The 15,491-nt window shown below is 41.9% G+C and overlaps 1 protein-coding gene across 8 annotated transcripts in view; it reads right to left on the bottom strand.

Annotated features, from left to right (window-relative positions):
• The window catches only part of LOC104590874 (uncharacterized), a 94,480-nt gene that overhangs the window by 74,107 nt on the left and 4,882 nt on the right, over positions 1-15,491 (bottom strand). The gene's annotated exons all lie outside the window — the stretch shown is intronic.

Below are 15,491 nucleotides of genomic sequence, written 5' to 3' on the forward strand. Positions count from 1 at the left end.
CCTTAGAAGAAAGGCAAGGTGATGTGGAGAAGCACAAGGGCAGCAATTTTTGGACTACTTGGGAATATAGGAATCAAAGAGTTTTCAATAATAATATATGTACAAGGAATGAAATTGAATGAATCACAATGAAGACCTCCATTGGGTCAAGACCATGAGTATATTTAACCCCTTCCCTATAGAAGATTTTTTTTTCTTCGATAGTCCATAGTAGAAAATTTCTTGAGAGGTTGGCAATGGGTAACAGGATTTTCAATAGCATAGACATGGTTCTTCTTTAAATGGACTCCACTAGAAGAGAGGTAAAAAAAAATTAAACTTTGACAGCTGTAGTATGGGTAATCTGGACCCTTCAGGATTTGGAGGCACTTTTAGGGACTATAGAGGCCTAGCTTTGTACTAAGACCCTATAAGCAATGGGAATTCCGTAAGAGCAGAGTTAATGGCACTTTTACAAGAGATGAGGCTAGGAAAAGCTTTCAAGTTTCAACAACTTGATTGTGGAGGGAGACTCTAACGTAGTGGTTAGCTAGCTAAAATAACAATATTGCTCCATGGCAATTATGCACCAATATGTGGGAGATGAACACTTGCAAAGGCATATGAAGACCCCAAGGATAGAAAATGGAGTGGCAAATGCTTTAGCTAAACAAAGAGTATTGTTTTGGGGCCATATGGGGGAAAACAAAAAGAGAGAGAGAGAGAATGCAGTGTAATCTCTTCTTAAAAAAAGGCTCAGCATAACTTATCTGTAACTTATCTGAAAAGGTTTGTGCAGGTGACTCTGAGGAAAGTAAGAAGAGGGGTTTTAGAAGGAGAAGGTAGAGAAATTATGTTCTTGGATTCTCTTGGAGGTTCTTTGAGTGATAAACATGAGGACAAAATTCAGGGGTAGATTGAGAAGATGTCAAATGCAGCCAAGTCAAAAATACCAAAGAACTATCCAAGTTTCAAAAGTTTTTGCTAGGCTGAAAGGGGGATTATCTGTGGTTGGCCCTCATAAGAAGGTGAAGAAGATTAGGAAGGTTAACAAGAGAATTGTGTTGGATTCTAATCAAGACAAGAAAGCTGGGGTGGATAAATTTTCAAGTGACTCTAAAGATGAGGCAAGTCTTTGTCATTAGGAGATCTTAGCAGTATGAGAGAAGAATAGGGGTTTCTGTTTTTTAAGGAACTGTAGGTGAATTATTTTGAGGGTGTAAGGTGGGAAATGAAGAATAGGGGAGGAAGAAGCTGATGTAGTTTTAGAAACAGTATGATGGAGTCATTGAAATTGTCAATGTTACTTTTAGAGACACCCAAGCTTGCTTCTAAAACAGTATGTTATTTTTAGAAACAAGCATTTATTTAGTGCCATCACCCAAACCAGAAAGTTAGACTTAGAAGGTCTGACTGAGTTCAACACCTGCTTACTTGGGAAACCAGAGATATTTGTTTTACTCAAATTTGAGCCCAAACACTTGACAGAGAAAACGCCATCACCACTCCATTTCCACCTCCATTCACCACAGTTGCAGGAGGTCCAACAGCTGGTCCATCTCCCAATCAAAAAGATTTTGTTTGAAGAGAGGACACCAGGAGATTAAGTCCCCAACCACATCATAGAAATCAGCAACGGAGGCCTCAGGACTAAGAGCATATTGAAAGAGAGGAGGAAAGGCTTCGGCTGAAGGGAAGGGAGATCCATCATATGGATGGCCGAACCATACAGGGTGGCTGGGTGAAATTTCAAAAATTTCTTTTCTCCCTTCTGAGAATCATATTTCCAGTTTTAGAAAAACTGCATTTTTCAATGGTCGTTCTTGATCCAAACCGGACCAGATCTGAAACCAAAAGAAAGTGAGAGCAATACCTGATACGAAATCCACACATGTAGCTCCCAAAGTAGGTGTTCACACCTAAAGAGGGTACCAAAACCCACTTCCACTGAAGATAGCGCAACTTGAGATGAAGTAGGTTCAGCAATGCAGTCCTTCAGCAAGAACTGCAATCCAACGGCTTGGATCAGGCAAGGGAGGTGAGCACGAATTCAGATCTGATTTTTCTTGGAAAATCAGAATCAAGAACTGATCTTTATCAATTCAAGAATGGAGATCGAACAGGGTATATGGCGGCAAGAGCAAAAGGAGAGGGAGAACTGAGAACAGTGTGTAAACCTGGAGCAATTCGCCCTCCTCTATTTAAATAGCTTAAAGAGCTGCACTACTAATCCAATTAGGAGCTTCCTAATCCAAATATTTATTTGGATCTGGACTCTTTAAGTGGATAAGACTTATCTTCTTATCCTTATCTACTGATCCAAACCCATATCCCTATCCAAATTCGCCCATACTGATTAATCCAATTAATCTAGTTTATTATGGGCCTTAGGCCCATTAAGCAAGCAGGATTACGTCCCCTTTTGATTGCTGGCTAACTTGGCTCTCTTTGTATGGCGTGGGACCCTAACATTGATCTTCACAAAAGCCATATGAGTTCAGCTTAGTTTTTGTGACAAAGCCTGGCCGAATTCGCTGCTAAACACAATGAACCCCTGAGTCCATCCATATGGGCCCTTAATGGGCCCAACATTTACACTAAATGGTCCTCGAGTCCAGCCATCTTATGAAGGCCCAAGGACTATGGTCTTAAGTGAGATTAGCCCATCAGGTATAATAGCCCTAAATGGTCTTACATTTAACCTCTCAGCCCTTAATGATCAAACACTACCCAACAAGAAAGGACCTCTCCCTCGGCTGCAAGGTACAATGTTGCACCCTCTACTCGGATGGATCCTGGGAATTAAAACATTTTACAAACCTTTTTCATAAAACATGATATATATATATATATATTCATATAAATATATTTTGCAAAAACAAATCTCAAACACGGTTGAAATTGATTGCTAGCAGTTTTGGTTTCCATCAGAGAGAGTGCAATCCCCAATCATTCACTTTGTCCGACAAAGGGGTTGATCCTATCACTATGATCACCCACTCGAGTGAATTCTCAGACTGACCCAACATACCTAGGTTTTGACCCACGAAGGATCTCATTGATTGGCATATCAAAGACGGCCTAATCTGACACCCAGTACAGTACCATAATCGAGTCTAGGGGTTAGGTGTAACTTTTCAAATTTTCCCACCAGTCTCCAAGGTCCAGGGAATAATTGGAAAATGGTCCGGGTTCAGTGCTTCAAGCAAACACACACTACATGTGCTTCAGGTCTAACCCTGGCACAGTTGAGACAAGCTACCCCAACCGACTTGGTAGCACATTAGTGTCAGCCTTGGCAAGATAAACCTCCCCAGGTCTATCCAACGGCTGAGAACATTTTAAACTAACACGAGTCTCATAAGTGTCCAGTTTAAGGGTAATTACACAGAAACACACCAAATATAACATGAATCAATTATGTACTTTTATTCATTTACAATAAATGAATATGTACATCAATCTGATTGGAGCTAAGGGCATACACTATCTAACATCAGCAAGAGGAATGTTTGAACACCAGGGATCCTTCAAAACTTCAATCCAACTTCCCTACCAATCTTGAGAGCTAGATCACCAGAAAATAACAGGGGAGCATCCCCAACTACCCCAATCCACCCCATATTTAGATGCTATTAAGGTCCACCAAGTATTCCTTTCAACACTAATCCTCCAAAGCCACTTACTGAGAAGAACAATGTTAAAGACCTTTAACTTCCTTATTCCCAAACCTCCTTCCGTAGGTAAACAAACCTGATCCATTTGACAAGATGGATTTTTCTTTCTTCTTCCCAGCCCCTCGGCCCCCTACATAGAAAATTTCTCTAAAGGGACTCTAGCTTCTTTGCTACTTTGGATGGAATGGGAGAGAGAGGAAGTAGGTGGGGAGGTTTGAGAGTGTACATTTTAAGAGAGTAACTCTGCCCCCCGAGGAAGGATATTTAGCCTTCCAAGAAGCTAGTTTGTTTTCCATCCTCTCCACCACAGGACCCCAGATAGCACTAGAAGTACATTTGTCCCCAAGAGGGAGCCACAAATATTTATCAGGGAGATGATCCACTTGGCAGGCCAGTACCTCGGCCAAATCTTCCAGACAGTCAACCTGGCCCACTGGAAAAAGAACACTTTCCCCAAATTCACTTTGAGCCCAGAAATAACTTCAAACCAGCAAAGGGTGCCAAGCATAATCTCCAACTGATCTCAAGATACATCAATAAAACATGAAGTATCATCTGCAAACTATAGCATGTGCACTCCCCCCCCCCCTAGGTTGATTTCAAAACCCTCCCACAAGCCTTTAGATATGACCAACTTACTGAATTGAAAGAGCACTTCCCTAAGACAGATAAAGAGCAAGGGGAAAAGATGATCCCCTTGTCTAATACCTCTTGATCTCTCAAATAAGTTTGTAACTTGTCCATTAACCAAAACTGAGAACTTAGGAGAAGTAACACAAACTTTCATCCAGTTCCTCCATTTTTGCCCAAAGTTCATTCTTGCAAGCACAAAATCCAAGCATCTCCAATTTACATGATCATAAGCTTTCTCTATATCCAATTTGCAAATCATGGTTGGTATCCCAACTCTTCTCCTAGAATCAATGAGTTCATTTGCAATAAGTACACTATCCAGCATCTGTCTCCCTAGAACAAAAGCACTTTGATCTTCAGAAATCACACTACACAAAACCTTTTTCATCCTTTCAGCCAGAACTTCTGCCAAAATTTTATAACTGTTGAGAAGGCTTATGGGCCTAAAGTCCTTGATGTTAACAGCCCCAGCAACTTTAGGAATAAGGGAAATAAAGGTGGCATTTTAAACTTCTTTGCAAGGAAGCACTACTATGAAAAGTCTGGAACACATTCAGCAGATCCTGTTTGATGAACTCCCAATATTTCACATAGAACAGATTTGTCAACCCATCTGGCCAGGGAGATTTCTACCTCCATCTTATTAATTGCTTCTTTAATTTCCTCCTCTGTGAAAGGTCTTTCTAAGTAAATTTTCTGCTCATCTGAGAGTCTTTTGAAATGGGTATGAACAGGAAGAGGTCTAACCGGCCAGGGTTCCTTGTATAACTTCTCATAAAAAGAAGAGGCCAAGGATTTGATTTCAGCAACCGATTCTCCTTTTCTTCCCTCACACTCTAACTTGCTGATTTCCTTCACTCTATTTCAAGCATTGGCCATTTTGTGAAAGAAGCCAATATTCTTGTCCCCCACCTTAAGCCGAGTAGCTTTAGCTCTTTGTCTCCACCTAATTTCATCTTTAACAGCAAGCTTACCAAAAGTGGCCTTAGCACCTTTTCAGCCTTTGATCTTGAGAAATCTGACCAACTTCTTCAGCTCTATCAACCTCTTCAATCACACTAAGCCAAGCCCTTTTTTCAGTTTCCAAGGACAGGTTATTTTCCAGCTTCCAAATTCTGATTTTTTCTTTAATTACCCCCAACTTCCTGGCTAAAATATGGGAGCTAGAGCCAATCACTTGACACTCATTCCAGATTTTATCCAACAAAGGGAGGAGGAAGCCATCTTCCTCAAACCAAGCATTTTTCAAATCTGAAAGGGACCTTGATTTTCTCTTGGGAACCACAACTTAACTAAATTGGACTATGATCCGAAACAGGTCTAGGAAGTGCAACTTGCTTAAAAGAAGGAAACAGCTCATCCCAATCAGAGGAAACCAGAAATCTATCCAATCTAACCAGCGCAGGAGATTCCTGATTGTTTGCCCAGGTCATGGTTTTCAAGGCGACTAGACGAGGCTAGGCGACCATGGGGTGCTCAGGCGCCTAGGCGATGAAATCTATAAATATAAAATCTATATTTATACTACAATATGTTTAAGAAGAAGAAGAAGAAGGGAGGAGAATAGGGGTGGAGCCCCTGTTTTTCTGATAAAAAAAAAAAAAAAGCACTGAAGCTGGCTGGAAGAAGAAGAAGCAGCTTAGCAACTGAAGCTCGAAGTTGGGCTGGATATGGAGCTGGAAGCCTGGAACTAGAAGCCTTTGGTTCTCCTCCCTCTTCAGTCGAGCAAAAAACCTTGCAAGACAACAAATGAACAAAAGACCAGCTGTATTTTAAACAGCCGAAAGACCAGTTCTATACTTGTATTTTAAAACCCTTTTAAACAGCCGAAAGACAACAAATGAGCAAAAAAACTTGTAAATAGCTGAAAGACCAGTTGTATTTTAAAACAACATAATAGTCAATAAAAATATTAGAATAATAAATATGAAAAAAAATATTTCTTAAATTTATTTAGGCGCCCACCTTGTGTTTAGCCGCCCGCCTAGTCGCCTAGGCGCCTGCCTAAGTCTCGGGGCAGTCGCCTAGTGTACAAAACTATAGGCGTTTGGGCGAGGCAACACTGTAAAACCGCCTAGTCACCTAGGCATCGCCTTGGCAACTACTCCAGGTATAATTAGCACCCACTAGCAGCAAATCCATTGGGTCAAACCTGTTTAAGAAATCAGAAAATATATTCATCGCCCATATTCTTCTACCCCTTGTGTTTTTCTCTTCAATAGACAAAGTCGGATTAAAATCCCCTCCTATAGCCCATAGAAAGTCAAGTTGCCCTCTAGGTCTTGCTAAATCCTCCTAGAGTTCACTTCTTTGGCTATTCTCTATAGGGCCATTGATGTTTGTAATTTGGCATCCCCCCCCCCATTTTCCAGCTCCAGAACTACCAAAGTTGAGAAAGTCCCAATTCTGTAAGACATCACACTGCATTTTGCCATATAGCCCATGGAAAATCAAGTTGCCCTCTAGGTCTTGCTAAATCCTCCTAGAGTTCACTTCTTTGGCTATTCTCTATAGGGCCATAGATGTTTGTAATTTGGCATTCCCCCCCCCCCCCCACATTTTCCAGCTCCAGAACTACCAAAGTTGAGAAAGTCCCAATTCTGTAAGACATAACACTACATTTTGCCAGGTCTCACATAATTATCAAGCCCCCCACACTACGAACTGCTGGTTTTGAAAGCCATCTCACCTGACCATCCCCCCATATGCTACGAATTGTAGAAGCATCCACCTAATCTAATTTGGATTATTGAAAGAGAACTACTTGAGATTGTAAAATCCCTATATTATTCTAGGTTAAAGTAGAGAAGAAGAAGAGAAAGAAGAAGAAGAGAAGGAGGAGGAGAAGAAGGGTTCGGCTAGATTAGGAAAAATCAGTCCACCTCTAGCCGACCCACTTGTATTTATCTCAAATAATATAGTTACAAGAAAGACCATATTGTCCCTCATAAGTGATGGGGCACATAACTTGAACTTGAATAAAATAGACCTTTCACTCTCAAATAGATAAACCCAAATGACCAAAATACCCCTGATTTGTGTATTCTAACACTCCCCCTCAAGCTGGAGAGTATATGTCATATAGTTCCAGCTTGTCACAAATATAATCTACTCTGCCCCGAGACAATCCCTTTGTAAAGAGATCTGCCCACTGATTTCCTGAGCTCACATGAGATGTGGTTATAACTCCACTTATCACTCTCTCTCTCACAAAGTGACAATCGACCTCAATACGCTTGGTTCTCTCATGGAAGACTGGATTGGAAGAGATGTGAACAGAAGCTTGGTTATCACAGTATAGTCTCATGGGTTTGTCAACTGAGAACCCCATCTCTTGTAGCAAGTTCTTCAACCATACTAGTTCACATGTGGTATGAGCCATAGCTCTGTACTCAGCTTATGCACTACTCCTTGCCACCACTGTTTGTTTCTTGCTCTTCCAAGTTACAAGATTGCCACCAAGGAAGGTACAATACCCTGTAGTTGATCTCCTACCTGATATAGAACCAGCCCAATCAGCATCTGTATACCCTACTATTTCAAGAGTCCCTCCACTTCGGTATAGCAAACCACGACCTGGAGCACCCTTCAAGTACCTAACAATCCTTAGAACTGCTTCTCAATGAGAAATCCGAGGATGTTGCATAAACTGACTCACCATACTCACAGCAAATGATATATTTGGTCGGGCAATAGTCAGATAATTCAACTTTCCCACCAACCTCCTGTATCTTCCAGGATCATCAAACTCTTCACCTGCATCAACACTCAACTTGACATTAAGTTCCATAGGAGTCTCTGCAGGTTTAGCACCTAACAATCCTGTTTCTTCAAGAAGGTCAAGGACATATTTTCTTTGACATAAGTTAATTCCATGCCTTGACCTTGCAACTTCTATTCCCAGGAAGTACTTCAGCTTACCCAAATCTTTCGTATTGAAGTGGTTTTGTAGGAATTTCTTTAACCTGTCAATCCCGTTACTGTCACTCCCAGTTATGACAATATCATCCACATACACCACTAGCAAGATTTTCCCATCTTTTGAATCATGGCTGAACACAGAATGGTCTACCTGACACTGTTTCATCCCAAAGTCTTTCACTACTTCACTGAACCTGCCAAACCAAGCACGTAGAGATTGTTTCAGTCCATAAATTGCCTTTTTGAGTCTACAAACCTTACCATCCTCCCCCTGAGCAACAAACCCTGGCGGTTGCTCCATATACACTTCCTTAATGAGATCACCATATAGGAAAGCATTTTTAATGTCAAGTTGCACAAGAGGCCAATCATACATAGCAGCTAATGAAATCAACACCCGAACTGAACCAATTTTAGCCACAGGAGAAAATGTCTCCATATAGTCCACACCATACAGCTGAGAATAGCCCTTGGCCACTAACCTGGCCTTCAATCACTCCACACTGCCATCAGGAAGATACTTCACTGTGTAGACCCACTTACACCCAATAGCATGCTTACCAGGAGGAAGAGTAGTGAGTTCCCACGTGTGATTGTGTTGTAGAGAAGAGAGTTCCTCTTTCATGGCTTGCCGCCACCCTAGGGAGGTAAGGGCTTCTTGGACAGTCTTGGGAATGGAAACAGATGATAGCAATGATATAAAGTTGCGATGAGAAGCAAAAAAGTGAGCAGTTGAAACATAGTGTGAAATAGGATGAGAGGTACAAGTGCGTTTACCTTTCCGCAGGGCAATAGGAAGATCAAGATCTAAGGGAGAAGAAGCAATGACAAGATCTGTCGACGAGGATTGAATTAGAGGAGGGGCCGGTGCTCTTTTGTGAGTATACACTTGTGTGATTGGTGGCCTCTCAGTAGTAACTGGCATGGGAGGTGAATCGGCAACTGGAATGGGAGCCATGGGAAGGGGATCCGCAACAGGGACGGGAAGAGGAACTACGAAGGAAGGAGAAGAAACCACAAAATCTGAGAAAAAAGGAACTGATTCAAAGAATGTGATATCGGAGCACACAAACGACTTATGGAATTTAGGGTTATAGCACTTATACCCTTTCTGAGTCCTCGAGTAGCCAAGGAAGATACACTTAGTAGCACGTGCATCTAACTTGTCTAAACCAGGCCCCAAGTTTTGAACAAAACAAACACATCCAAAGACTCTTGGGGTGAGAGGGAACGGAGACAACGTGGGAAACAACACCGAGAAGGGGGATTGACTTCCAAGGATGGACATGGGCATCCAATTGATGAGAAAACAGGATGTGAGGACGGCATCACTCCAAAAATGCTTTGGAACATTCATATTAAGCATCAAGGACCGAGCAGTTTCAAGGAGATGTCGATTTTTCCATTCAGCTACCCCGTTCTGTTGTGGGGAGTAGGCACAAGAAGTTTGATGAATTATCCCATGGTGCTCTAAGTATTGTTGAAATAGTATTGAAGTGTACTCTTTGGCATTATTAGAGCGAAGAATTTTAATATGAACACCAAATTGGGTACGTATTTCAGCATAGAATTTTTGAAAAATAGAAAACAATTCACTGCGATCTTTCATAAGATAAATCCATGTCATCCTTGAAAAGTCATCAACAAAAATTACAAAATACTTATAGCCATTGTATGACATCACTTTGATCGGATCCCAGACATCAGAATGAACTAAAGAAAAAGGACTCGGGACATGACTATCAACTCTTGGACTAAAAGAGACTCTATGATGTTTCCCAAGCTGACATGACTCGTAATCCAAAGATGAAAGATGACTTAAGGAAGGAACTAACAACTTCAAAGCCTTGAGAGAAGGATGACCAAGTCTGCAATGCCATTGAAGAGGAGTAAGAGACGACTGAAAGGCTACTAGAGGGCCACCACCATCAAGGTAATACAATCCACCTGCCTCATGCCCTCCACCAATCTTCATCCATGTCTTGAGATCCTGGAACACACAAGAAGATGGATAAAAAGTTATGGAACAATTAAGTGACTTGGTTAATCTACTAACAGACATAAGGTTAAAGGGGAACTTGGGGACATATAAAACAGATGATAAAGGCAAGGAGAAGAGATCAACATCACCAACACCATAGATGGGAGAAGTAAAACCATTAGCAAGAGTAACTGTTTGAGATGTGGAGGACCGAGAAAGAGAAGAAAATACATTAGGAGTCCCAGACATATGGTCTGAGGCTCTGGAGTCAATGATCTAGTGTGAAGGCTTGGAAGCCAAGCAAGCCACACCTGAATGGGCAAGGGGGGCGGTGTTCTGCTGAGATGTCTGAAGAAACTGCTCATATACTGCACGGGGTACACTCACCATCTCCTTCCCAGAAGCACCAGAAGATGTGGAGGGGATCGGGTCAGCTTTCTAACTTTCAGTAATTGTACCACTACCCTTAGTCACAGCATGGTTAGCCTAAGTGTTGGGTGGACCATGTAAATCATAGCAGAAATTAACCGCATGCCCCTCTAATCCACAGTGTGTACACTTCCTAGGGGCATTACTTCTTCCTTTACCACAACCTCCCCCTGAGTCCCGACCACCACTCCGGCCACCAGCACAGTTAAACATGGGACCACCACGGTTACCTGGAAGTTCACGACCACCACCACCACCTCTATTTCCACGACCTCCCCCTCTAGTCACCACAAAACCAGATCTGTCCGAGAGAGAAGAATGCTCTATAGACTCAATAGATGTCCTCCTAAGACCGGAAAAAACTTCTTCAAGTGAGGGAAGAGCAGACCCCCCAGTATTTGTGCTCGAACAGGCTCATATTCAGCCTTCAAACCCACCAGAAACCTTGTCACATCAAGTTGCTCACGCTGCTGTTGTTGAATCTAAACATCTTGTGTCAAAGGATGATACACATTGAGTTCATTTCGGATATTCCTTAGACTTGCATAGTATTCCTCCAAGCTTTGACTGCCTTTCTTCAGATTAAAGTACTCTTGGTACAACTGATACACCCTAGTTGTATTGTCTTGTCTGGAGTACAGTTTCTTAGCATGATCCCAGATTTCTTTAGCTATATCTAGGAACATAAAGTTCACACTAATTTTTGGTTCCATGCTATTCCACAGCCATGTCATTATTTGTGCATCTTCTTGTTCCCAGTCACTAAACCCCGGAGAATCAGATGAGGGTTTCTCCTCTCTCACATGTTTTACCTTGTTCTTGGCCTTTAAAAACACCTCCACAGATTTTGCCCACGGCACATAATTCTCACCATTCAACTTAATAGATGTCATTTGAACATTTAGGTAATCTGGAGAAATCATAACACCTGTTTTATTGTCATTCCCATCTCCAATCAATGCCATATTAACTAATTCACCTTCAAATATTCAGCACAACTTATGCACTTCCACAAAGTTTATTTCACTTTCAGCACCACCAACTTCTTCAAATACACATTGCACATCAAATACAAAATCTGAAATCACTCGGTCATTAAATCAAACACCTGTACTGCACACTGCAGAACCATTCACACACCAGATACAAGAGTTCACTTTCAACTATTCAGAATCATCCACACACCATTCAACACAGTACAACTACCACCACACCACTGCTGTCGTGAACTTCAGCAGTCAAAACACCCTACTTTCAGCACACTTATGAGGTAAAAACAGAGGAGAACAAGGCTGATATGCATATTAGTCACTCCAAACCTCCACAAAAAAATATTTTGAACCAAAACACAGCATTTACAGTCCACTATTTGGGAAAAAAATAGAACTGTTCATACCTGTCCACAAACAGCCCTCTTCGTATCACAGAATAGAGGGCATCTAGTACACAACCTCAACGACCACCACCACAGTAACTGGAGGCATACTCACCTCCAAAACCACAAAACGACCACTCCTTTTTGGCCCCTTGTCGAGCTTCCACTCAGGCTAGCAGAAAATCAAAGAAGGCTGAAATGGTTGGCGGCAAACCCAGGAAGAAGACAAACAGTAAGGAAAGAAAAAAAAGTGAAAAAAGAAATAGGTTTTATTGCTCTGATACCATGTAAAATCCCTATACTATTCTAGGTTAAAGTAGAGAAGAAGAAGAGAAAGAAGAAGGAGGAGAAGAAGGGTTTGGCCAGATTAGGAAAAATCAGTCCACCTCTAGCCGACCCACTTGTATTTATCTCAAATAATATAATTACAAGAAAGACCATATTGTCCCTCATAAGTGATGGGACACATAACTTAAACTTAAATAAAATAGACCTTTCACTCTCAAATAGATAAACCCAAATGACCAAAATACCCCTGATTTGTGTATTCTAACAAAGATTTAAACATTTATCAAGAAAAAAAAAAAAAAAAAAAAAAACCACTTGAGATTTAAGCCACTTAAGAAAATCACACGCTACCATCCTCCACCTTCCTGACCCTAAGCCATTGACATTCCAAGATAAAATTCTCAAATCCATTCAACTAAAATCAAGAAAAACCCAGAAACGACAGCACCCCCCCCCCCCCCAACTTAATATTTTTATCTCCCCTTGATGAACCTTTAATACTGCCTGCCTTATCATTGAGCCCCCAAGTTAATCTTAACATTTCTCTATTCTTTTCAACAAGTGCCCCCCCCCCTTTTTTGCTGCTAATTTCCCTTTTTCCAAAAGAATCCTCTCTTCAATCCCTTCCAAGTATTTTACTGTCTCCTCTTCCAACCCCTCCATTGACACCCCCAAAAATCTTCCCAACCCCAATAGTTTGGAGTTCACCCATGAAGAAGGAGATGGGATAGTAGATTTTAAGGGCTTACCTCTCCTATCCATTTCTGACATTAGATTTCCTTCTCCCCTCACCATTGGCGTGGACTCTTCAGCCAGCAAGCTATCCTCAGAAACTGGAATTCAATCCCCACCTTCACTGACCCCTTGTAGCGGCTCAAGTCGATTCTTGGCACCCCCATCATTTAACACCATCGCGATCAGAGCCACCTCCATAACACTTCCTTCCACTAGAGAGACAGAGACTTGCCGCTTAGCCATCAAAGAAGACTTCATAGTCATCGGGGTTAATGAATGACTGTGGACCAAGGAGGAAGAAGTCCCTGTTTCTTTATCTCTTTCTTTTTCTCGACCAACTGTTGTGTGTCTTGGGAGGGGTGGACCAAGATGATTTAAGGATGACCGAATTCCCTATAGCCGTTTTGCAGGATGGCTCAGCCAATTAAGGATGAACAAGATGATTTAAGGTTAACTCAAATTGACCACAGCTTAGCGGTTTAGGTTCACTTACAACTTTAGCACAAATTTCTGATCCAGCCCCAATTTTAGAAGGCGGATCCGGAGTTTTTAGGGTTGGGTTTTGGACTCGTTTCACTGAGACCTCCACCTCCTATGGCCCCACAACTTCCCCCATCTTAGTATTTCTAATCAAACTAGTCTCCCTCTCCCCACCTGATGCCACCTAGAGCTCCACTAAGCAATCCTTAATTAAAATTTTCAACTGCTTGACATTAAGACACAGACCTCCATATTTAAAATTCAAATCTTGAGAAACCATCCCTCCTGACTTTCCCTCTTCCAAGGCACCTTGACCGTCCAAAACTGGACGCATCAGATGGTCCACACAGTCCCTTCCTCCCTCAGTTCCTGCAACCTTCCTGGTGACATTACCCAGCATCGCCACCTCCTCCGACCCCTTCAACACTGACATCGCCAGTGAAGACACCTCTACACCCACCCTGAAAAGAGGACTCTCCCCTTCTTCTACAAGAACCACCATTGTGGAAACTTCACCAGCCACTATCTCCACTCTTTCTTGGACTCTATTCCCCCCTCTCACCTTCATCCGAATCCATTCATAGGTTGTGAGCTTGCTTGGAGAGTCGTCTGTTTCCACAAATCCACCACAAGCATCTCCAATCGCTTGTATTGTGCTTGGACACCAGAGGTAAGACAAATACCCTTATCCACAAAGGTTCAACACTCGCATCCCCTTCGACTCTGGGTAGAAGATACCAACATTTGCTCACCAATCCAAAAGGACACGGTTTCGGCTCCAGAACCAAGGGCTGTTCCTGAGAACCCATTCCGGCTCAAATCTAAAGGAAAAGATGAACAGATCCAAGTCATCTACGATTTTTTTCACCCTAACCCCTCCCACCTCTCACCAGACCCTATTTGCCTAGGCGTCAATCTGTTTCATACCCATACCCTCTAGAAACCGACCTACCAATCAGTTGCACAAAAATTGTCCTCTTGCTTCCACTATTGCCTCCTTGTGTTAATCACCAACTGACCTTCAACTTTTTTTTTATTTTGGTGTGCCCAAACTCTGGCCAGACCCCTGCCGCCGTTGCCTTACTATAAGAAAAGTTCTTCCTAACCCTCATCCCAAAATCTCCCCTATTGTACCAGTTCTCCATTCCCCATCTTCTGGAACTGGATGTCTGGATCGATTTCTTCTCAAAGGGTCACCTCAACATTTTTCACAAAAAGGATAGCTACTTGTTCTCACCTTCACCCCTCAACACCAATGTCACTCACCGCCGTCATTCGCCCCTCATGGTCTTCTAGAACCGGACCAAATTAAAATAGAAAATAGAAGAGAAGAAGAAGATTGAAGATAATGGAAGAGAGAACATTGGAGAAAGAAGATGGAAGAAAAAGGGAAGAAGGAAGAAAGTAATTCGATATAGAGAAACCCTGATTAAAATTTACAATTATCAAGAATTCGATATAGATTAAAATTTACAGTAATTTACAATTATCAAGAAACCCCAATGAGGTAAAGCATCAACTACCTCCCCACCAATTACAATTCAGTCCAAAAAACCTGATTTCTATTTACTCCTTGCTCAGCTAACATATCAGCCATGTCATTTGCTGGCTATCTAACCAACCTGATTCTGATTTCTATTTACCCCTTTGGTGTGGTTGGTAGTCCTAAAATGGAGTGAGTCTCACTAAGACAATCCACAACAATAAGACATTGAAATAGTGGGAAGCTGAAACAGTGCAAACACCAGCCTTCCGGTTTTGCAACCCACAAAGGAGATGACCTTGAACCTCTGCTCTAGGAGGAGGTGGAAGGGTTTTGGGGTCTTTGTGGCTTGAAAAAAGAACAAGAGAAAGGAGGAAACAACGGCAGAAATGCCAAAGAGAAATACTGTTAAAATCAAAACTTGTTCATCACAATCATCTGGGCAACTTTTATAGACGTTGCAACTAAGACAGGATTCAATTTTGGCACCAAAGGCCATAATACAAAACA

Source organism: Nelumbo nucifera, chromosome 1 (genome assembly GCF_055504915.1).
Source record: "Nelumbo nucifera cultivar China Antique chromosome 1, China Antique-T2T, whole genome shotgun sequence".
Taxonomy (NCBI): domain Eukaryota; kingdom Viridiplantae; phylum Streptophyta; class Magnoliopsida; order Proteales; family Nelumbonaceae; genus Nelumbo; species Nelumbo nucifera.